The 24700-nt window shown below is 37.2% G+C and overlaps 1 protein-coding gene and 1 long non-coding RNA gene across 3 annotated transcripts in view; one reads left to right on the forward strand and one right to left on the reverse strand.

Moving 5' to 3' along the window:
- Positions 1-13127, reverse strand: part of LOC130470361 (uncharacterized) — a 33391-nt gene extending 20264 nt beyond the window's left edge. The window contains exon 1 of the mRNA XM_056840363.1: positions 13005-13127. The gene's annotated coding sequence lies outside the window, so the exon portion shown is untranslated. The remainder of the gene's footprint in view (positions 1-13004) is intronic.
- LOC110790886 (uncharacterized) lies at positions 13074-22903 on the forward strand. Of its 2 annotated transcripts, XR_008930552.1 has the most exons (6): positions 13074-13725; positions 18974-19065; positions 19818-20175; positions 20297-20429; positions 21308-21378; positions 22300-22903. It is a non-coding gene; the product is annotated as an uncharacterized lncRNA (long non-coding RNA). The 2 variants fall into 2 exon arrangements; XR_008930551.1 differs by lacking the exon at positions 21308-21378 and having other exon boundaries at positions 13078-13725; positions 20300-20429.
- Positions 22904-24700: the final 1797 nt, after the last annotated feature.

Genomic DNA, 24700 nt, shown 5'->3' on the forward strand with positions numbered 1-24700 from the left:
CCCTTCAATTTGACGATATATTCAAGATAGACTGTCAGGACCAGTCCTGTGACTAAGAAATGTCTATCAAGTGAACTTGAATGTCAAAGGTTGAAAATGGTCCCTAGTCGGAGTTTTCTATAAAATCGGACGCATAGAAAACGTTAGACGACTAGAATGCAAGATGACTAGTAGTTCTGTTTCTTGAACTATGTGGACATGGCAATGTCATAATCATTTGCATAGATACTTACTTTGGGAAGACTAGTATCGGACAAGACCTATGAAACTTTACTGTAAGAGATGAAAGTCTGTCATAAGTAAATTTCATTAAATTATTAGACACTAAATCCTCAATACCTGAGTGATTTGAGATTACTTGTTTGAGAACTGGTTGCTTTGACGTTGACCAACCGTCGCACCGTAAAAGGAGGCTATAAAGGCAACGCTCAGGTAATCACCTATCAAACGAAGTCTAATCTCAAGATCGCAAGATTGGGATTGTCCTCCCATAAATCGGGATGAGATGCTTAAAAGTTGTACAAGGCCACTCGGAGAGCTAGAAACTGTGAAATGCATGGCCGTGCTCGGATGAATCATAGGCTATGATTATCTGTTTATTTGATCAGTTGAACTCTGAAACCGAGGAACACCTCTGGACATAATAAGGATGACAACTCTTACCTTATGTTCAAGAGCAAGCATCGAGCGACAAAGGAATTAGGAAATGCACACTTGTCCCTAAGGACAAGTGGGAGACTGAAGGAAATAATGCCCTTGGTCCAAGTATGCATTCTATGTTAAGTCTAATAAATGCGGTTCAGTATTAATTAACAAGTTAATAATTCAGTGAGATCAAGTGAGCTGAATGCCTAGCTAGAGGCCGCTTCAGTTCAAGTGGAATTAATGATATTAATCCACAGCTTACTCTTGACTGAACCCGTAGGGTCACACAAATAGTACGTAAACGGATCAAGTATTTAATGGCATTAAATACTCCATCTATGAATATTCGGAACCGACGGATCTTGGTTTCAGTGGGAGCTAAGATCGTCACAGGCAAGAAATGAATACTCCGGAAACGATGATATTGCCGGAAACGGAAATATGGATCGTATCGGAAATATGAATATTATCCAAGTCGTAGATGTTGCCGGAAACGGAAACATGGTACGTATCGGAAAATATTATTGGAAATGGAAATATTACCAGAATCGGAAATATTGCCGGAAACGGAAATATTGTCAGAATCGGAAATATTACCGGAATCGGAAAATAAACGGAAATATTAAATATTTGTTCGAAACGGAAATTAATTCCGGAATCGGAAATATTAAATATTGTTCGTATCGGAAATAAATTCCGGAACTGGAAATTTAATCGGAAACGTATCGTACGAATTAGCATCGGACGAGGCCTGCCGGACGAAGGCCCAGCACGAAGCCGGGGCATCGCCCAGCAAGCACGCGCGCCACAAGCCCAGCCAAGGCAGCGCCCAGGCCTACCGCAAGGCAGGCCCAGCGCGCGCCAAGGCCACGGATGCGTGGGCCGCGCTGCGTGGGCTGCTGCTCGCACGCGCATGGGCAGCCCTTGTGGCTGTCGTGTGTGTGTGAGTTTGTGCTCATGCGCGATTCCTAAATCTACAAGAGTTAGTGTATGATTAAATTTCTATTCCTAATTGGATAAATTAATTAAATAGAATTCATGTAGGATTCTAATTTCAATTAATTCGTATCCTACTAGGATTACGATTCCTTTTCCATAACTCTATAAATAAAGGCCTAGGGGTCATTATTTATACACAAGTTTTAAGTATTCAAAACTAAGATTTTTAAGCAGAAAAATCAGCCAATATTCTTGCCTACCTAACCGAAAATATTAGAACCTTAAGGGCGATTCTAGTTGGTCAATCTTAAGGCGGATCCGGACGTGCTGTGGACTATCTACGGAGGGACGACACTTGGAGTCCTAAAGACTTGTTCTTGTTCGGTTCGGGCGCAGCTAGGGAAGGCACGCAACAAAGAGTATGCATCTAAACTATGCTAAATGATTATGTGTAAATAATATGTTTCCTGGCTTTATGGTTTTTTCCGCATGATTTATGAACTGTCATATGAATCATAACCTGACACATCATTGATGAATTATTTCAAATCTAAGTCATTAGCATTTGAATGTTATTTCACAATAGAGAGATATGTGTGTAATACACATAGGACCAATTAAGTTTTATGTACTCCCACTAAACTTCTTATATATCTATAAGAATCATGTACATTTTATGAAACTAAAATACTTATTAGCTTCACTAAAATACATTTCTAATTCCCAATTGCTTGCTTAAATCTGTACTTAGATTTCATAAGCTAGCTTTCTTTTTCAAGCATTTATTTGGATCCACAAATCCTATGACATACCATGTACATAGTTTATTCCAACATTTTATTGAGGAATTGTTTTGTCATCCAATTGCTATATGTACCGATATGCAATCATTGCTTGAATTATAGACTTGAGCATTACGATTATGCATGAGGTTTCAACACAATCCATGCCATGAATTTGCTTGTAACCTTTTAGCAACTAATCTAGCTTTGCGTGTGAACACAATTTCATGTTTGATGGTTTTTATCCTTAAAACAAACTTGCAACCAATAGATGTGAAACTATTCTTGCAAATCAACAAAATTTTAATTTTGTCATCAAAACATTGAGTATGTTTTATGGCCTCTAACCATTTAAACATATAGTCTATATATGGCCTCTAACCATTTTAGGGAATCTATATTTCGTCATAGCTTTCTTACAAGTCACAAACTCATTAATCTATATGATAATAGTTTGACTGCAAGTTGTAGGTTTCTTCACTATTTAATAGAAGAATCTCATAGTTTCATTGACCTGATCTCTATGTTTCTTCACTATCTAATAGAAGAATCTCATAGTTTCAGTGACTTGAATTCTATGCCTACTTGGGTATAGAACATCAAACAATAGAATATCAATAGCCACTTGAAAGTCCTTTGAATATTCTGTTCTCCTTGAAGCACTTGTAAAGTCTTCTAAGAGATGTTTATTCTTTAAAGCCACTTGTAAAGTCCTTACAGAATAAGTTCGGATTTTCTGAAGCACTTCGAAAAGCCTCCGGAATGTCCGTTTATGTTTGTTGTTCGCCTCGAAGATTTTCGAGGTCTATTTTCTCCCACTTGTCATTTTGGAAACGAATCTCCAAAAGGACATTATTTCGAGCAAACAAACATTATGTTCTCAAAAATTCGTGGTAGAAACAATACCCTTGTGTCTCATTTGAATAAATCACAATGAAACATATATCTAGACTTGGGCCTTAGTTTGTTGAATAACAAACACTAAGCTCCCACTGAGTTTAGCAACTCTTTAGATATATATAATTGAAAAGATATCCTGAAATTACTTTTCAATAGCTTTGACGAATTTTGTTTAGTTTGGTGGTAGTTGAGCATTTTGTTTTAGAAATTATAGGAAAAGTCTTTATGATCCATCATTGATCGAATCAAGTACTAATTGACTTCGATTATTCCAACTAAGATATGCCATATCTTATGGACCTAGATTGTGAAATTACACCACACAATCATTGATGATCATATTTGGTCTCAAGTAATCATCAACATGATCTAACCTAGATCTTTATGATTTCTTACCAAGTGGATTTTATACTTCGAATCTTTGAACTAGCCAAACAGATTCAACTTATATCACATTTGAGTAAATAAAACTATATTCACTCAAATCCATGTGAAATAATAAAATCATAAAACCTTTCTTTAGCTTTGAACTCTATCGTCTAGGCGTTCTAACAATAGTTCATATTCTTTGTTACTTTCAACAAGTAAGACTAGCTTGTCTTAAGTTGATCTAGAAATCAACCAACTTTCAAAAGTCTATCAAAATAGAGCTTATGAATGTTAACTTGTTGATATGGTCTAAGCAACAATGCCAAAGATTTAATGGAACTCAAATCAAGGGTTTGATTTGAACCTAGTAAAGTTCTTTAAAGAGTTGTTTGTTTTAATCAAGCATATTGACTCAACCAGTAATTGACCATTTCATTCAAATAAACAAACAAACAAGCATTGTTTTTGTTCTTATGAATGTGAGTCTTTCTGTGTTTGAAGCAGAAATTTAGGTATGCTGATTATGGAACAAAATAGCCATTAAGTTCCAACCTTTGAAAGGACTTAAAACAAACTAGATGACCCTACAACTAATGTAGTATTGCCATGCTTCATTTCCCACTTGTAGGTCATTAGTGTATCCTAGCTTTCATTGTTTGAGTTATTACCGAAGTAAGAACCTCAAGCGGTATATGATACCAAGGAAGTTTGATTGCTAGGTCACTTCTCTTTAAACATAAACTTATAGGTAGAAACGGAATCGTAAATTCCTTTCATTTGTTCCTCGTTTTCCTATTTCTTGTACCCTTTCTTATAGTCTTAAGAATTGAATTCTTTAGTGTTGACTTTTATACTTTGTTAGACATGTCTAATGTCACCAACAAGGTTCTTTACCATTTTAATTTATGTTGAATATTTTGTTTCAACTAGATGATCTTACCAGAAGCTTCTAAAGTTCTCTAAGTATCGATCTATTCGAATGTCTAGGGACTAGACTCATTCGAGAAATAAATGGACAAAGATATTAGGTTGTTAACCATTGGTAAGGTTGAGCGTTTAAACTCAATGCTTTATGATCTCAAAACTACATTGTATTTTGAATTCACAAGCACCAATTGGTTTGCCATTCGATTTTGATATTCGAAAACAACCATAAAAGTCGATATAAGAAACGTACATTTTAAATTGCTCACTTTCTCTCTTTTCCGTGAATCGTTCTTGGATTCACTACCAATCGAGGAAATTTACTGTTACCTTTCTAAAAGGATTTATTGCAGTGCAAGATATTTAATTATAAACAATAATTAAAACATTCATTGAAGCATGCAAAGTCTAAACATTTATCATGAGTAATAACTTGAAATTAAAGCAACCATGCAATTCAAACAAGTTATTAGCATTTTATTCGAATTATGTGTTCCGGCAGGTGTGAATAAAATGATTCCAAGACCCTAAAACCATTGAAGAAATAAGCACAGTTTGTCGACTCAATTCTAAAACATTTTAGGTAAGCAAAAGCCTTTTGCTAATAGTCTAGAAACTACTCTTGGTTGATAGGCACGTCTAAGAACTTATTAGGTAAACCTATCGATTTTGCCACGACATAAAAGGACTCCTTACTTATATCGTTGAGTTTCACCAAAACTAACATGTACTCACAATTATTTGTGTACCTTGCCCCTTTAGGACCAATAAGTAACACCTCGCTGAGCGAAAACTATTACTAGATTGATGTAAAGGATGTCCAAGCAAGTGTATATTTTGGCATGGCACCTTTTAACTCAATTTTTAAGTTTGGAACTTAAGGCTCTTACTATGTTGGTTAGATTTTAAGTGAACTAAAATCCTTAATCATGCAACATAATCAAGCTTTTGATCTCATGCATTTTAAGACATATTTAAAACAATAAATAACTTAAAACATGCATAAGATATTTGTGATCTAGTATGGCCCGACTTCATCTTGAAGCTTTGACTTCAAAGTCCGTCTTGAAAATCTCCGTGGGAGGCACCATTTTCTTCAAATAGGATAGGAGTGCGATTTAGCCTGTCAAATTTCCCCGGCAACGGCGCCAAAATTTGACAGGCTAAATCGCACTCCTATCAAAGATAAACCTAACGTTCACCAACTAAAAATATAGCAAGGGAAGCAGGGATCGTATCCACAGGGAAACAATGTTCTTTCCACTATTAATTAACTAATCTAGACTACTGGTAACAAAGAATTGGAATGGTTTGTATATTAAGCTAAGGCAAATAATCAAACTGGAATATAACAATATTAAGGGAATCTAGGGCAGCGGTTCACCATAAATGCAGACCGGGATTGGACAAAGGACAATAACAATCAATTAACAATCATAACTAGGAAAACATGCATCTCTCGAATCTTATGAATTCCTTAGGATAGAACAACTAGCGGGCTCTCGCTACGTACTAGAAATAATTCCTATCCAATAGCCACAGACCAAAAACATCAGATTTATACCTCTCGGCGCATAATCTAAGGTTAATCAAACTCAAATCAAAATAGTCCGGCCGAACAGAATTGACGAGCAATAATAATAAGCTATAGAAATTATAATTAATCAATCAAATAATCAAGTCCATATATAATCCCAATCATGCATTCATGGATCCCCTAAACCCTAGAAATTAAACTACTCACTCATGATAACTAATAACAAAGCGATTAACATAATGGAAAACATGATCAAAGCAATAGAATAAATTAAAGTAAGAAACAATACCGACTTGAAGAACAATGGAAATTGAAAGCTTGCGTTTTTATATAAATCGAACTAAGTGTTTGAATAGATGTAGAGAGAAAATAAAACTTAAAGAAATAAACTAAGGGTTTTGTGCTGGAAAATAACATGTCCCTAAAAAATAAAACAAGTTTGCTTATATAGTTTTGCCAAAATAAGGCCTAAAAATGGAATTAAAAACGCGAAAAACTGCTGGAGGTTGGCGTCGCCCGATCGGGCGACGCTTCGCCCGATCGGGCGAATCACTCGATAGTCGGCCCGATCGGGCCAAAATCCGCCCGATCGGGCGGGTTGCGAAATCTCCACAAAGCCTCCAGATTGACCGCCCGATCCGGATCGGGCGAGCTGCGCCCGATCGGGCGCGCGTTGATGAACTTGGCTTGCTTATACTTCCGCCCGATGGTTGCATTTCGCCCTCAGCTTCCAGGGCGATTTGCAATCTTCAATGTATCTCGCCCGTATCACCAAGTCTAACTCCCGGGGCTCAACCATAAGCATCTCAGGCTCCCGAAAGTCGACGATGGAGGTCCCGAACTTCTCGGACTCATATAGTGGCCTTGATCAACAATGAAACGGGTCTAAAACGACCAATTTCTCATAATCAAACCTGAAACTCAAGGCACACTCAATAACACACATTAGTACTAGAAACGGCTCCTAAGAGCACGTTTGATACATAAAAGTACTAAGGGACGGGGGTAAAAATTCTATATAAAACGCATATATCATTCCTCCGTCGATTAACACTCGATGTACGTTGTGGTTATTGAGGTCCATGGAAATGACTAGAGGATCGTCATGTTTGTATTGGACTCCGAAGCAATCATCAGCAGTGAAGGTCATGTTCGGGGGGTGTGGCTGGTTGTCTCCCACCGCGCTGAAGTTGACCCGATGGGAGAGGGATCTTAGGTGTTTCTTGCTGGCCTGGCCAGACTTCTGCCCTCCGAACACCACTAGGATGTCGTTTTTCTTGTGTCCTGTTGCTTCGTAGACCCTCTTCTAGGGTTGCTCATGTTGTTTGCCATTGGCGGCCTTTTCTTTTTCCTCTCTTCGGTCTAACAAGTACTGTTTCAGGTAGCCTCGGCGAACGAGGTCCTCAATGTTGTCTTTCAGCGAGTTGCATTCTTCGGTGTGGTGACCGAAGTCATCTTGAAACTCGCACCATTTGTTCTTGTTTCTCCGAGCTGGGTTGGACTTGAGCTTCCCAGGTAGTTTCCACTTTTCATCATTTCTGTTGAGGCTAAAGATTTCTTTTCGGGGCAGAGTCAGTGGAGTGTAGTTAGTGTATCTGGGTTGAAGTTCACCCCTTCTCCCGTCTTTCTTCGGGCTCATCTCTCTAGCTCCTACTTTCTCCTTCCCTTTCCTTGAGCCGCCCTCGGGCTTGCTCTGGGTATTCTTTGTTTCTCTCGGATCCGACGATCCTTTCAATCTTGCAGCGGCTTTGTTGAACTCTTCGGTTCTGATGAACGCATCAGCCATTTGGAGCACGTCGGCTATTTTGGAGGGGTTTTTCATCGAGAGCTTATCACGGAATTTCCCTTCCTGGAGCGCGTGTTTCAAGGCGAAGATGGCCACATCCGGTTGTAAGTTTGGTATGTTTGTTGATTCCTTCATGAATCTGGCCATGAACTCTCTTAGACTTTCGTCTTTTTCTTGTTGGATCGAGGTCAGTTCTGCCGTGGTTCGCTCGGGGCGATTGTTGCTCACGAACTGTGTGCAGAATCTCTTTTTCAGCTTCTTCCAGCTTTTGATCGATCCCTTCGGCAGCGATCTAAACCATTCTCCCGCCACTCCGGTTAGCGTGGTTGGGAAATATTTACACCAACATGCTTCGGAGTAGGGACTCAAGAACATTTGCTGCTCGTAGGAGATGACATGATCCCTTGGATCCGTGATTCCGCTATACGTCAGGTGTGCTGGCAGTCTCACCTTTGGTATCTCTTCCCTGATCAGCTCGTCCGAGAAAGGGGATGACGTGGGAGTCATGATTCTTTTCCCGAGTCTAGCCCTGATGCCCTCGTTCGCCGAGGTTCTGTGGTTAGAACGTTCGGGCGTACGATGGGGGCTAGGGGTTCGATCATGCCTCCTGTCTCTTCTTCTTTCTCGGCTACTGACCTCGGGTCGTTCGCCAGATCTGCTTGATTCGCCTACCCCGAGTCTCGTATGGATCGAGGGTCTTAACCTTGAGTGGACCGAAGGCCTCAACCTGCTGAGCACCAAGCTTCGGATCCGGGTGTTACGAGTAGTCGATTCGCTTTGGAGAGTTGTTGGAGTAGGTGATGGTTTTGCAAACCAATCTGGTTGTTGTTGTGCCCTTTTTTGGGTGTCCCACGTGCTTTCCATCCATCTCGACGTCAGGTGTGTTCCTGTCAAGGGGAGGAGCTCTCTTTCGGGTCTGGACACTTCTACACTGGGCTGCTCGTTCAGCCTTCGCCTGGTCCTCCTCTCCTCTCTGCGGTCTTTTGCCAATCCTTGCTGCTTCTCATTGAAGAGGAAGTTTTGCATGATGGTCATGGCCGCAGTGAGCTCTTCCCTAGTTGGAATCGGAGGTCCTGCGTTTGTGGCGGTCGTAGCTCTGCTTGGCTGTGACCTCGCCATCGATTGAGGGTGCTCCTCTTCGTCAGATTCCGAATCTGACCGCACTATCATATCGTCATCATCGTTGTTGACAACATCATTAACCATTTTGCAGAAAGAGGTGGTTAATGTCTTTCAAAAGGCTTTGAAGTGTTCTTCCCCACAGACGGCGCCAAATTGTTCCGGTGTTGTAAAGATGGAAACAATGGGCTTCGAATGAAGGCCCTTTCGTATGTGTTGAAGATCTTGCTTGTTTGAATGAGTAGAGTCCGAATTCACCTGCACAAGAGCAAAGTCACTAGCCTCGGGGGTGTTTCCGAGGAAAGCCCCTCCGATGCCTAAGTAAGAACGATGCTCGGATTCTAGAGAGAAGTTCTCTAGAAGAGTAGTCTTAAGGCGATAAATTGGACGTACCTTGAGGTGTGAGCCTTGGCGGCCTATTTATAGTGTTTGCATAATAAATGCCCATAGGTCATTTATTGCTATTGGGCCTTGGGCCTTGATGGATGGCTGACTAGCCATTGGTAGGTTTTGATGCTGTTTGTTTAGAGCCATTGGGCTTTGGACTTAGTGGCCCAATTGAGAATCAATTGGGAGCCCAAACAAATACCATTTTACGCAACAACTAACAAGAATTATGCCTAAATTGTGTTTTTTAAAAAAGTTATTTTTAAAACCATAAACCCTAACTCAACCCTTCAATGGTGACATTCAAACAACAAACAACTCAATAATTATGAGAAATAAACAAAAGAATTGAAGAACAAAATACATACCATATGAAGAGAGATCGACTCACTGAGAATTTCAAATTTGGTTTGAATCCAAGCCCAAAGGAAGAAGAAAAGGCTGGAAAATTACGAAAGGAAGAGAATTTTGACTTTCTATTGCAATTTCTTACTTGTTGTATTGCAGTCAATATATCTAGATACGGTGTCGTATTGCGGGCAATTGATTCCTTGGTAACGTGTAAAGAATTAATGTATAAGACATTTACTTTCTATTACCCCAAGGGACTAACATATTAACCCAAGGGACTAACATATTAACCCAAGGAACTAATTAACTTTTTTTAATAACTTTTTATTTTTTTGGCCGGAATTGTGTTGAAGGTCCTCAACGGTGAAAAAAAATAAGTGAGTCCCCAAAAGGTGAAAAAAAGCAAATGTTAGTCCCCATATGTTACCTTAACTCGGGGAAATCTAATCAAAGTGTAATTCTATCCTTTTATAGTTTCCACGGAAAAAAGATAATCATATATTTTTATATAGTTTTAGATATCTTTTACTGATTTACATAGATTCAAATCTTCTATCTATCTCTATACTAAAACAGAAGTTCCTCTCTCCTCTCTGTCCACGTGTCACTACCGGAATTAATGTACCCTTTTATTTAAATTTAATTATAAAAAAAAATACACGTATATGTCTGGATTCTCAATTGACGATACACACATATTTAAGAATTGCCTTTTTTACCCCTCCTTAATTTCGTGAACTTATTAAAAGAGGACATGACTAATTGTATAATTGTAAAGTTGATTCAAACTTTACATTAATTGTATACGGTGGACATGATATTATATACAAAATCTTTTGGCTATACACACCTAGTCACCTACCATATCTACCATATTTAAACAAATAAGGAATCTTCTATCTATATCTATATATTATACTAAAATAGAGGAAATCAATGTGGTGATGACAAATGTCACTCATTGATTCGCCTTTCTTTTAATATAAATAAATAAATCAATAAATAATTTTTTGTCATATTTAATTTACTGTATTTATGGTAACAATAATGAATAACTTATAAATATATATGATTATACGCTAAAGGGTTTTTCTTAACATATATGATTCGTTATACGAAGTATATAAATTTTGTTCTCTATATTCGTTATTGTCTCATTTACTACTTTGATTCGTTATTTGATTAGGCCATTTTCTTGGATACATTTTGATGTAATACAAAAGTGTTTGTAACATTTCTTATCATAAGAAAATTTTATTACATGGGTATATAATTCATAATACAGTAATGTTAGTATACAGATCAAAATGGCTAAGTCCAGATCATGTATTCTATAAATTATTCCTTTAAATATCCGTAACTTGATGATGAAAGTTAAGAAAAAATTATAGCCAATACATAAAGTTTTAGGCCAAATGTATAATCATATATACTATAATCATGTAAAATTTTAGCATGAATTTAATTACTTGGGGATGCATGACTATTACTGTCTAATACGAGCTCGAATCGAGTGGAGTAAGGTGATGGTTGAAGATTTTCTTTTACAGTAAGGGGACGGATGGTGATAGTCCTGATGGATGGGTTTAGGTATAAAACATTATATTGGCTATGGTAAAGTGGATGGTACAACATTTAATGGGGTAAGAATAAGTACTCTCTAACTAAAAGTTGATACCGCTGATATAAAAATTAGGTTCCAATCAAAATAATCAATGACATTCTACAAAAACATTATCAAGATGCTATATTATGATTTTCATTTAGCATACAAAACCATAGTTGACCAAAAAAGTGGGTCGTGAAGCGGAGATAAATTTGGACTTTATACTCGCGCACAATGATGGATGGGGATAACGTTGTACATGCTTACATTTACTAACACAATTTATTCATTTTTAAAATTTATTTTAAAAAATCAAGTGTTGATTTAGAAGACATTACATGGTATAATACTTATTCTTTGGAAAGTTGATTTTGTGATAATCGATATTTTCTTATATTAACTAAGTTTTCATGAGTTCTACTCATTTAGTGTAGCAAAAGAAACCAAAAAAACTCAAAATTGACGCCGTCAAGTGGGTGCTTTTACACGTAGTAGGAGAAAGATCGAGAGTAAGATCATATAATTGTGTCTTATAAAGTAGGGTGAGAGACGATAACATATAAATAAAAGGTTGACATAAAGAAATAAAGTAAAGTTGGTGAAACTGAGATAAATTTGGGGTTCATACTCGCGCACGACGATGGGTGGGGATAACATCATACATGCTTACATTACTCACACAATTTATTCATTTTTTAAATTTTACGTAAAAAAAAAAAAATCAAATTTTGATTTATAAGGCACTACATGGTATACTACTTATTCTTTGGAGAGTTTGTGTTTTGATAATCGATATTTTCTTATATTAGTTTAGTTTTCCTGAGTTCTACTCATGGGTGTAGCAAAAGAAACAAAGAAAAACTCAAAATTGATGCCTTCAAGTGGGTACTTTTACATGTAGTATGAGAAAGGTAGAGAGTAAGAGAATATAATTGGGCCGTACTTCCTATGTTTTTTCATGTCAACCAAACATTACCTGAGACTTTGTGAGGGGTGGGTATCATTCCTATCGTAGATGGAGGGGATGTAGATGAGAATTGTAGGCGAGTACGGGTGTGCAGGTCCCACCCCACATCAAAAGTCATCTCTAACTTAATAAAGTAAATAGTGTAGGTAGATGTTAAGTGGTCGGGTAATGAGGTTGATGGGGCTACTATGCGAGTATTGAGTGAGTATTACTATCGAAGTGAAGGGTAGATGGGAATTTTACACGTGACACAAGTGGTGAATGTGAATGTAAATAATTTTATATATTTCGTATGTACTTTATTTGTTTTAATTGTTTTAATAAACAAGACACCGAATGACAATAACAAACTTATCCATCATTGATTTTAATCTGGAGATATCTATATTTTGATAATAGTCTACCATATTTCACATATTTATATTTAGATTATAAACCGTGCATCGCACGGTAATATACTAGTAACTATACTAAAATAGAAGCCCCTAAAAGCAAACCTGACACTTGTCGCGCTCATGTTAAAAAATTTCCCGCTCTTTTTCCTTCCCCTAAATAAATTAACTTAACTATGTAATTATTAATATTAAAATCTCTTAATCAGATTTGATTGATTAATTATATACGCTGGTAAATCTATAACCCTTATAAAAGCAACAACATCAAGTTTGGAACAGTAAATTAACGTGGAATACCCGTTTTACCCTTACTCCTTTGCCACGTTTGTCCTCCTTTCTTTGCCATCTGCTATCTTTCTCCTCTCCCTTGGTGATGGCGCCCGCTTTCTCCTCTTCCTCAACAATGGCGTCCGAAAAAACTCACCAGCCCTGAAAAACTCACCATTCGCCTGTCTTCTTTCCTTCTCATCCTCTCACTAACCAGCCATGGGATTCGAATTCAAAGCAAGAAAAAACGAAAATAACATTTTGATGGCGGGGGTAGGCGATCTTTTAATGGCGGGGGTAGGCGATCTTTTGATGGCGGGGGTGGATCTTTCTTTTTCTTTTGAATTGCCATAAACGAGGCAGAGGATAGGTGCAATTGTAGGCGAGACGGGTTTGTGTCGACCTCTCCCTCATTTTTTGCAGTTCAGAAGAAAAGGTCCCTACGAAATCCCACCGTTTGAAGCAGGATGGTGGATTATTTGTCCTGTTATGTTGGTACTTTGATTTGTCAACCAAATTTTTGGGGTTTCGATTTTAGGGTTTTAGTTTGGTTCGGTTGAGATCTTCTGCTTCGTCAAGCTTAGGGTTGAGGAGAAGTAGTAATGGCGGTAGTCCTGGGTCACAGCTCGGTGGGAGTAGCCCTAAGACTAAGCTTTTGACTGTTGGTGAGATTATGAGAGTTCAGATGAGAGTCTATGAGATTGTTGATTCTAGAATTCGACGAGCTTTTCTAAGGATCGCTGCTTCTCAGGTGAGATTTCGTCGTTCTTTGGCCTTAATTGGTTGAATTGTTTGTTAATTTTGAGTTTTCGGACTTTGTTGATCATGATGTAGATGCTTTATGCTTCAATTTAGTTAATTTCTCCATAGTTGGGAAATTCAAGCTCAATTTGTCAAATTGTTGTACTGTAGTATTGCGATTGAAATTGCAAAGTTTTGATCTTTTATAATATGCAAATCTTTTGTTTTAGGTTATTGAATTTGATAGAGAGTTAGTTAATATTTAATTGATTGATGAACCAATGTATTGGGTCAGCTTAGGATGATGAGATTAAATTCAAATTGAGCTTTTGTTAAGTATGTTTGTCGGTGGATTCTATCTTACTTCACTCGAAAACTATAAAAGAGGTGATACAATCAGTCCATCACGATAAATTTAAGGAAAAATTGACAAGGGCGGTCCTAACTATGAACGTTCGTCTTTAAAAGGAACCAACTATGGATTATTACTGGCAAGTCCCAACTTTGAGGGGTGCTTTACAAAAACGGTCCTAGCAAGTCACCTAACCTGCTACAACACGTAAACTTCTAAACCCACCACCCTTGCCACCCTCTCCTTGCACTGCCACCCCCTCCCCTGCACTGCCACCCTCTCCCAGCCCCGGAAACCTCATCCCCTCCCCACCCCTGAAACCACCACCCTTGCCACCCTCTCCCCTGCAATGTCACCCCTCGGTTCCCAGCCCTATAAACCTCATCCCCTGACCCACCACCCACTCCCCCACCCTCGACACCTCCTCTCGCTCCCCTCCATCCCCTCCCCGCCCCTGAAACCCCCACCCCTGCCGCCGGCACGCCAGAACCCGACCTCCGTCCTACGTGCCTCCTCCCTCTCTCGTGTCCCCCATTTCCCCTCTTCCCACGCAACACTCTCTCTTCCCCTCCCCTTAGTTCGCTGCTGCACCACCACCACTACTGCCACGCCACACCATCAAAAAACCGCTCCACCACCCCCATCCCCTGCCTAGGAAAAACCGAGCGATTAAGTTAGGCGGGGGTTCAGGTGTTTTTCGGCTGCGGCCAGGCAACGAGGGGAGCAATTGACCGACGGGGGGGTGAATTCTGCCGGCATCGTTGGGGTTAGCTTGGCGGCTAGGGGTTAGGGTTTGCGGCTAGGTTGGGGTCGACGGCTAGGGTTGGGGTTGTCAGTTAGGGTGAAGGTTGTTGTTGGTGGTGTTGCTGAGGGAGGGAGGAGGTAAATAAAAAAATTCAATTATTATTTATTTTAAAATCAAACATCCAATGATGTTGTGCCATGTGGCAAGGAAAAAAATTAAAAATAAACTTGTTTGGCAGGTTATGGGTCAAAAAGTCCGTTTAAAGTGAACACCCCTCAAAGTTTGGACCTGCCAGTAATAATTCATAGTTGGACCCTTTTAAAGACAAACACTCATAGTTTGGACTGCCTATATCAAATTTTCCTAAATTTAATTGAGAATATAGTTCTTATTTTTGTTAGAGTCGGAGAATTTGTACTCTTTCTTTGCTATCCTTAGTTTCTCATGTTCATGTATTCAAAAAAGTTTGGTATTATAAAAGAGCCCTACCCTTGATGTGTTCCATTGTTTCTCTATGCTTCTAGAAGCTGAACCAGTTACTATTTTCATACCCTTGTCACATCTTGGAAAACTTATTGATAACTTGGTTCTGCCACTAAAGTTGTTACAACAGTTGAATTCATCAGACTTTACCGATCAACAAGAATACGATGCATGGCAAAAACGAAATTTGAGGGTTCTTGAAGCTGGTCTTATTTTACATCCTTACCACCCACCCAATTGGGAAAGCTAACACTGCTTCCCAACTATTGTAAAAAGTTATCCGGGGAGCTCTGGAGAGGCCTATAGAGAATGGAAAAAATAATGAATAAATGCAAGTTCTTCACAGTGCTGCAGTGGCTTTGGCCTTTAGTGCAGCTGATGGATTGGATTATTCTTGTCACTGTTGACAGCTACGTGTAACCGGTGTCATTTTTTATATTTTTTAAACCTTCTAAAAGCACATTTTTACGTATTTACTAATTAAAAACACATTTTTTCAAACAATAACACACAATCTGTTTTAAAAGCATATTGTTACGTACTCCCTCCGATTTTAGGTTTATGGTCATTTAGATGTTTATAGTCATTTTCATTTATGTTCCTGATTTTAGGTTTATGGTCATTTAGGTTTAATAGCGAGTTCATTCTGCTATTTCTAATCCAGTAGTTTTAGGTTTATGGTCATTTAGATGTTTGGTTTCAATTTCAAGTGGCCGTCATCTAAATGCTCGATTTCAGTCTTTGTGGCATCTAAATGCTCGGTTTCAGTTTTTGTGAAGCCTATTATGTTAAGTCAAACTTGATTTGTCATTTAAATGCTCGGTTACAGTTTAAAATGAATGTCTCCCTTTACATGGTTGATTCAAACTGAAATGCTCGGTGTCATCTAAATGCTCTGCTATTCCTGATTTTGTTAGATTTTTATGGTCATTTATGTTTAATACCGAGTTCATTTTGCTATTTATATGCTCGTAGTTTTAGGCTTATGGTCATTTAGATATTTGGTTTCGGTTTCAGATGGTCGTCATCTAAATGCTCGGTTTCAGTTTTTGTGGCATCTAAATGCTCGGTTTTAGTTTTTAGATGACCTCGAGCATTTAGGTGGCGTCTAAAACTGAAATGCTCGGTGTCATCTAGATGCTTGGTTTTAGTTATTCCCCTGTTTTTGTGTAGCCTATGCTTTTAAGTCAAACTGATTGGTCATTTTTTAAAATGAATGTCGCCCTTTACATGGTTGGTTCAAACTGAAATGCTCGGTGTCATCTAAATGCTCTGCTATTCCTGATTTTGTTATATTTACATTTATGTTCCCGATTTTAGGTTTATGGTTATCTATGTTTATACCGAGTTCATTCTGCTTTTTCTATGCTCGTGGTTTTAGGTTTATGGTCAATCAGATGTTTGGTCTCGATTTCAGATGGTCGTCATCTAAATGCTCGGTTTCAGTTTTTGTGGCATCTAAATGCTCAGTTACAGGTTTTTTACTGTTTTAGTGGAGCCTATTCTTTTAAGTCAAACTGATTGGTCATTTAAATGCTCGGTTACAGTAAAATGAATGTTAATTCAACCTAATTAGTTCGTTTCCTTTGGTTTTGTTCTTGATTTTGCTGTTTAGGCCAATTTTTAGCGTTTGATTGTTAGTTGATTTGTGGTATTTGGTTGCTTTGTTGTCAATTCGACTTTTTTCAATTAATGGTTAGTATTGACGAGTGGAATCAAGCAAACACGAGTCTTTCATTTTGGTTCTTCGTATTTAATTTTTTGGGGATTTCTTGTGAATTTTGTTGAGGCTAGGGCTTTCCATTTTGACCCCACTTGATGATTTTGCTGAATTATGTTGCCCATTTATTGATTTTGGATGAATAATTTGGGTTTTTATTTTTATTCGAGTTTGTAGAATTATGCTCTTTTGTTGAACTTTTTGATTCGCCTTTCTTCTCCTGGAATCTGATAGAATTTGGAACTAGGGTTTGTTACTGTGTTTTAATTATTCCTGATTTTTCCAATAACTTTTTTTCAGTATGCAATATTCCTACTTTAAATGTCAGTCTTCATGATGATTTGATTCTATTGAACTTCATTGAATATAGGAAGCATGATAAAGTGATGATGTTCTTTGATTAGTGGAGTAGTTCATCCTTACAAGTGAATTTCTGGTTCCTTATTTAACTTGTTGTCGCCTCCCATTCGATTTTGAAGTTATAATACATTACACTATCTCTGAATTTAATATAGTACTAAACGGTTTAGTATGGAGTAGATCATGGTTGAGATGTTGGGTGCAGAATTATGGCGTCTAAATTGTCCCTGTATGTTGCTTTTGTTTGATGTGTGTTCTTATTGGATTATTTGAAGATGCTGAGAGCAAACCTCAACTCAGTATAGTAGTTTGAGTTTTATATACAATAAACTAATATTTATGCTATTACGCTGAAATCTGTGTATTATTTTTGTAAGGGGTTCTAATCTGGAGAGTATGTAGTATTAGAAGGTCATCTTTAGTTCAATATATAAATGCCACCATAGTATGCACTTCTGTTTAAGATTTTAAATCAGTTAGAAGTTGGGAAATACCTTTGTCACTCTACTGCTATGGAGTACTTTTTATTCCATCCTCGTTATAAATTTGATTTAGATTATGGAGTAATGATGCCGGATTCCATTGTACACCCTTAATTTAAGGTGAAAATGATCGATTTGGGACAAGTTGTCCTTCGGTATTGGGATGACTTTTCACCTTATTTTATTTAGAAGGTTGAGTTCAAGTGTAATAAGAACATTGTGGTGGTCTATGCAAACATGACATAATTGATATTCGTTACTGCACAACTTTTCAAAAATTTTATGAAACATTCTTGTGATTTTTCTCTGTAATATATTGTTGTCTTCTGATTAATAGTTCCTATGCTTGTTTACCTTGTCTTCTGATTAATAGTTCTTATGCTTGTTTACCTTGTTTAAATTGATCTCCTTGGTGGGTAATAAATATGCATTTTTCTTGGATGCCCAGTAGCTGTAAATATGCTCTGTGTGCCAAGGACAGGTTTGGATATATTTTACTTGCTCTAACTGGACAAGGGATGGACTAATTTACTAAGTGATGTTTCTGAATGTTTTGCAAAAGAGTAAAAGGTAACATGAAGGTCTTAAATCTAACAGATTTCCTCCTTTTCACGAAGGTCAGTCTTGTACATTTGCCTTAAAACTGCCAGATTTCCAGCTATCTGTTTCTTAGTCCTTGAAGTTGTAATTGACTAATGTGTTGGATTGAAAGTCTTGTAAATTTTAGAAGACGACGGTTGTTTTAGGGAACTTTTTCCTAGGGAATATGCCCTTTACCAATTCTTCTGTTTAAACTTCATATGTAGCAGACATATTTTCACCGTGTCAATTTGGTTAAATGAGTGAGAATATCAATGTATATGTCTGGGAAATTAGAAGGGTCTCTCTTTTCCTCTTTCTCTCCCAACATCTTGCGTGTTTTTGGTTTGGGTGGGCGGGGGTGCTTTTACAGGATTAGTTGAGAGAGGGCCCGAGGAAAGTACAAATCATACTCTGTATGATTATTTAGCCGAGGTTATGATTTGTGTTCGGGAAGATTTTCTGTAGTTGTTAATTTGTTACATGCAGCTGATCTCATTAAACTTCTAATTGTGGTTAAATATTTGGTTTTTACAGGGCATGGGTGATATGAAAGCAATATCAAGCTTGGATTTGGAAGGAGTGGCTGTGTAGTTGTCCAGGGGTTTTAAGAATGGATCAGGATCCAGGTTCCTTTCTTTCTTCATATGCTCTGCCTTGTGCTGATTAGATGATTAATAAAACTAAAATCCGAACTCTAATTTGGTATAACCTTGGCGTATTTGGTTTTTTTTTCCCCTATGAATACGTCCTTTTTGTCGTCCTCATGCTGAAAATCTACCAAATGTTCTGACACCTATCCATCTATTTATCTTTACCAGTTTGCTTGGGTCTTGTCAAATTTGCATACCAAGTAGTTGGAGATGATTTAATGCAAACACACAATAAGAACACTTAAAGATCATGTTGGCATGGATTTTCGAAATCATATCCTGTGCACACTGCATCCATCTTCTTTGGAGTGAGGGACCCAAATATTCTAACTCAAGACTTTGTGAAACGGTCTTCTGTTAGTCGTCACTAAGCATTCTTAACTTCTGGGTTTTGACAGTAGCAATTCTCAGGTTTTTGTCAGAATCTCTTTTTCCTGATGATGATTTCGGTTTTTTTTGTCTTAAAGATACACATACAAGTATTGTGGAGTCGTTTGTTGTTATGAATCATATAACTGGGTTGAACTTACTCCCTTGTAGCCTTGTAGGCATTTCGATATGCAAAACGGGGACGAAAGATTCCCATTTTCATGCTAATGCTAAGTTTAGTATTGCAGCAGGTTCAAACCATCTAAAACTCGGTTAAAAGTGGAAATTTCTGATTATGAAACAAACATAAATTTTTTATGAATTGAATCAACACTTATATTAGATCATTTGTTATGCAGAAACTTAACAATCATCAACGGCTACAAAACAATGCAATCATGAATCAGATTCTTGGGTTGAAAAATCTTCAACTTACTGGAGGAGATAATCAGAAAAATCATTGCATCATAATGGAGAATATGTTACACCCTTCTCCATCCACATCACTTCAGGAGTATTAGTCAATGACAGACTCGAGCAGCAATGCAAGGAACTCAATTGTCTCACTAATGAGCTTCAGAGCTTAGACAACTCAAGTCAAGTGTTAATGAGGGAAGATTAATTTGTGTTGCAGAGATGATTGTTGCCGCTTACTTTTTGGATGCTTTAAGCGGTAAAGCTTGCCCTACTGCCGATGATGTCAAGAAAAATCTTGGGGTACTTCTCTCTTCCTTTTTTCATACTCGTAGCTTGATTGATGAAGATAATATATAAAATATTTGTCTTGTTACTGCTCTCCTTCCGGATCCTCACCGGTCATCTACTTCCCTTTCCACAGCAGATCGGCAGAGTTGGAGCAGCAACAAATCACGATGAAGAAATCACTAAACAAAAATGAAACGTCTCCATGGATCCATTATGTCTAGGTTTTAGGGTTCCCAATTCATTGTCGTCCCCGCAACAAAAAATGGGTAAGGCGCCATATTTTTTTCTCTAATTATTATCGTTTTAGCACATAACAGATTAGTTATCATACATTGTCTTTAATTTTAATGGTTTTTGTTTGTCGTTTTGAGTAAATTAATGGTTTAAATTTTTGCATTTGTTGACCCTTATAACTTGGATTGATTATCTCATTTTAATTGATCTTTGAATACAGGGTTTCTTGTTTTTGTTACGATTCTATTGCGATTGTTTCTTTCTTATAGTTAATTGATTTGGTTGGTTTCAAATGAATTTTTAAATATTGGCAAATCGTATTATCCTTTTCTATATGGTTCTAATAAGATTGATTAGGGTTATCATTAGAGTTGCTGGCTCAGGGACGGGCCTCATAGCTGGATGGAGTTTTTTGAAATGAATGTTCTGTCAAGACGGGGTTGTTTGAAATGAATGTTCTTCTCTTGTGGTGTGGAGGTGTTTGGCGTAGGCAACGGTTCAATATTCGAATAATCTGTTGCATTCTAGGTAGTATTCAAGGATGATGTTCGGTTTATCTTAAGAGGTAGTGTAATGAGTTTTGACTCTAAATAAAGTGCATATTGAGTTTTAACTCTATGGGGGTTAGGTAGTTGGTTAATTTCAAGTGTATCAAGTTTCGACTTGATGGGTACTATTAACTTTGTGTTCATACTAGGTGCAGCAGGTGTTCTCTCTTTTGGTATTATGCGTTTTAGATTTCCCATTTCATGGTGCAATGAGCTTTAGCTCCGTTGATCACAATGGAATTCGTGTTACTAATCATAATAATGGGTGTTGGATTTCCTGTTCATGATGTAATCAGATTTGCACATTTCCTTTGGTCACACATTTTGTATTAACTGCCGCCTTCTTTTCTCTACCGACCTAGATGTATGGATGTCATTCATTTCCCTGAGAGAGCAGGAGGTCTCTTTCTAATTCAGGCATTCAGTTAGTGAGGTTTGTGTTCTCCTTATGAAGTTGGAATCAACTCCCTCAATTTTATTTTTATTTTGGATTTTTTAGCCTTTTGAACAAGGATTAAGGATGAATGTCTGAAGTGTGTATCTCTTTGTTATGACACACCCGACTACCCGAGATTATAATTTACACGCTTATCTATTCGATGTTTTTGCTGCATGCTGTGCTTTTTTCCCCTTGTAAAACAGTTCGCGTTACTTTGCCTAACTACACCGATGTTATGCGCTTTACCTGATAAAGACAAATTTTAGTACTGGATTAACATAAGAGTACAGGTGTCTTAAGGAAGTATAGTTCTTTTTTATATAATTGATAGGTTGTTCAGTACGATGAAACCTTCTGGATCATGTTCGTCTTTCTCAATTTCTATTTCTTGATTTATGTCATGCGTAATCTGACACCTTAAGTCGAATTACTTTTTTAGGTTTGTTTTAATAAGGGCTGCCAATCATTTTTTTTAAAGGAACTTGTTTTTATATTATAATATTTATTTTTCGCTTTTCTCTGATATTTTCCTAACCATGGTTTGGTTTTCTTTTTTAAAAGAAAATTTATATGTGATGAAAAATGGAGGAGAATTGAGGCGGTGGGAGCGCTATGGACTAGGCTCACACCACACAAACACTATCAATGGTCTTGGGATATTTGTTAACCCACCCTTTTTGACTGCTCTGCCTGTGTTGGTAGTTTATGATCTAGATTCTTCAAACGGAAGAAAACAATTCAGTTTTATGACCCTGAATCCGTAGAACAGCAAAGAGCATCATGTTCTTCTATTATTTCAATAAGCATCTACATGTGCATACTAAAACCTTGGAGGACTAAATACCTATTTTGATTACTAGCCAATGAGTTGTGATATACAAACCATGAACCTCACATAACATGTTTATATTTCAGGCTGATAAAGAGGCAACACATAGTCGACCAGCAACAACTCTCTCCGTGATTAATGCCCTACAGTGGTGCCTAAGCAAGTGGAGTTGGATTAGGCGGCGGTAGAGGACAACACCGAGGAGGCTTTGGAGGTTACATTTGAGGAGTGATCTCTTTCACAGACGTCTTCCTTTTGCCGAGAATGCTCATCCACGCTACAAATGCGTGAAAGTTACTAAGTGACGAAGTTATGTATCATGGCAATATGCATCTACACTTTTGGAAGAAGTCCTTATTATGTAACACTGTTTTAGAACTTAAACTACCCATTACTCCTTTTGGGTCATTTGTACTTTAGAAAACTCGATGGATGTCTCCGATTATTTTCATTCCATAATTAGGCTCCTGATTTGCATAATATCTTGGAAGATAGATATATATAACTTGGGGGACCACTGTGTTATCCTTCAGAAAGGTGGCTTTTGCTACCACTTCTGTATTACTGCTTCTTCTGTCTTACCGATTCTTGAGCATTCAACTTATTGACAACTTGAAGGACATGTGTTTTGCTTCAGTGTTGTATTCAATTACTCTGCATTTACATTATCATGGACTGCTTTGTATTCAACTTTGCCTTTGTAGGTAGTATTCATTAGTTCAAGTATTATTCAAATTTAGTTTCCAATCAAACATTTTTCTAAACTTTTTCCATTTACTAATTAGGGTCGGGGTTTGATTTGTGTTTCCGTATTTATTTTTCGATAACTTGGGGGACCGTGCGCGCTAGCGCACGGGCCAACAACTAGTTAAAAGAAATAAGAATTGTCATTATTTGGGAAACTACAATTGACACATGCGACAGAGAAACCAAAGGAAAAAGATCGAGTAATTATAAATTATAAAAACCACATCCAAATAGTCCCACGAAAATGTATATTTAATTTCATCATATTGTATTTTATTGAATAGTATTTTGATATTCTATCTTAACTTTTCGTTTTCTTCAATAAATTACAGGTCTGAAGTAAATACTACATACTTAATATATTAAGCATCAAAGATATTGACCGGGCACGGGCGAACGTTTTCTTCAATCAACTAAACTTTTACATATAACGGGACAACTTTTAAGTATTTTGATCAGTAATTTTAAACCCGGCATTTACACTGCCTTAATTAAGATTTTTTTAAATACAGTGAATTAATATTATTACCTTCCTAGAAGGTTTGCTTTTTCTTTTACGTTGCAATTAAATATAAATTGATGTTCTATTGTGGCGCATTTGTGATAATGAATTCCTAATCATCTATTAAATCCAAAGTGTTGTAGGAAGCAAACTTTAAAATTGTATACCCCTTAGGAACAAAGCTCAGATACAAAAACAAACCGATCATAATCTTTAAAAACGGAATTATATCCAAAAACATGTATTAAATGTCTTATCAAAGTAATGATATAACCAAAACAAGTAACCGACATGCATTTGTTTTCATAAGGGCAGCAGATTATTACGGAGTAACATCATAATCATCCTCCTTCTTTCGATCACGATCCCATCCCATCATTAATTTCGAATGCAGAGAAGAGTAATTTCCATAATTTGTGAAAAGGTTTACAAAACATGTAATTCTATCCCTCCGTATATCTTCAATCTACACATACAGTGGCGTACCAAAACCAGGAATGAGCATCAAAGTTGTACCAAGTGATCGAATCAGATAAAGTCAAAACAAAATTACTTTATTTGAAAATTACCGTGTAATCAATGTAACTCCAATCTTGGGGTACTTCTAGTGCCTCAACGTATTTCAGCATATACACCCACAATCAACAACATTTGTTTGTGCAGGAACCTGTACATGCTGGTATGGAAATCTTTTAGCCTCTTCAACAAAATGTTTGACTGCTGATTTAATTTTGAAAAACCGATGAGCACTCTCAATCTGGTAAAAAAAAAGCCCACGTAAATGAAATTATAAATTTAAAGCAGATTCACAACAACGATGGTGCAACAGTGTATCATGAAATTATCTTATTCTATTATTTTATTTTATTTGAACTATTATTTTCAAACTTCAAGATTAATTATAACAGGTCAAAATAAAAATAGAGCTATTGATTCTCATTATGCAAGTAGATGTGTAGCATAAATTAGATTAATACCATTGTGAGCGTCATAAACTAAAAGTCTAAATATAAGGACGATTGAAAGCTTACCACTAGTTGGGCTCTAGACATACGATCATCACGGTTGAAAGAACCAATTGAATCAACAACATAGTTCACTTTCCTTTTTATATCAATAACTACAAGGTACCAAACATCGTCTTCCTTGAGAGGGATTTAAACCTGATAACAAACTTTGCATATGAGGGAAATGGAATTGGATGGAGAAAAAGAAATAACAAAATACTGGCCACGTAT

Source organism: Spinacia oleracea, chromosome 3, assembly GCF_020520425.1.
Source record: "Spinacia oleracea cultivar Varoflay chromosome 3, BTI_SOV_V1, whole genome shotgun sequence".
In the NCBI taxonomy this organism is placed as follows: Eukaryota; Viridiplantae; Streptophyta; class Magnoliopsida; order Caryophyllales; family Amaranthaceae; genus Spinacia; species Spinacia oleracea.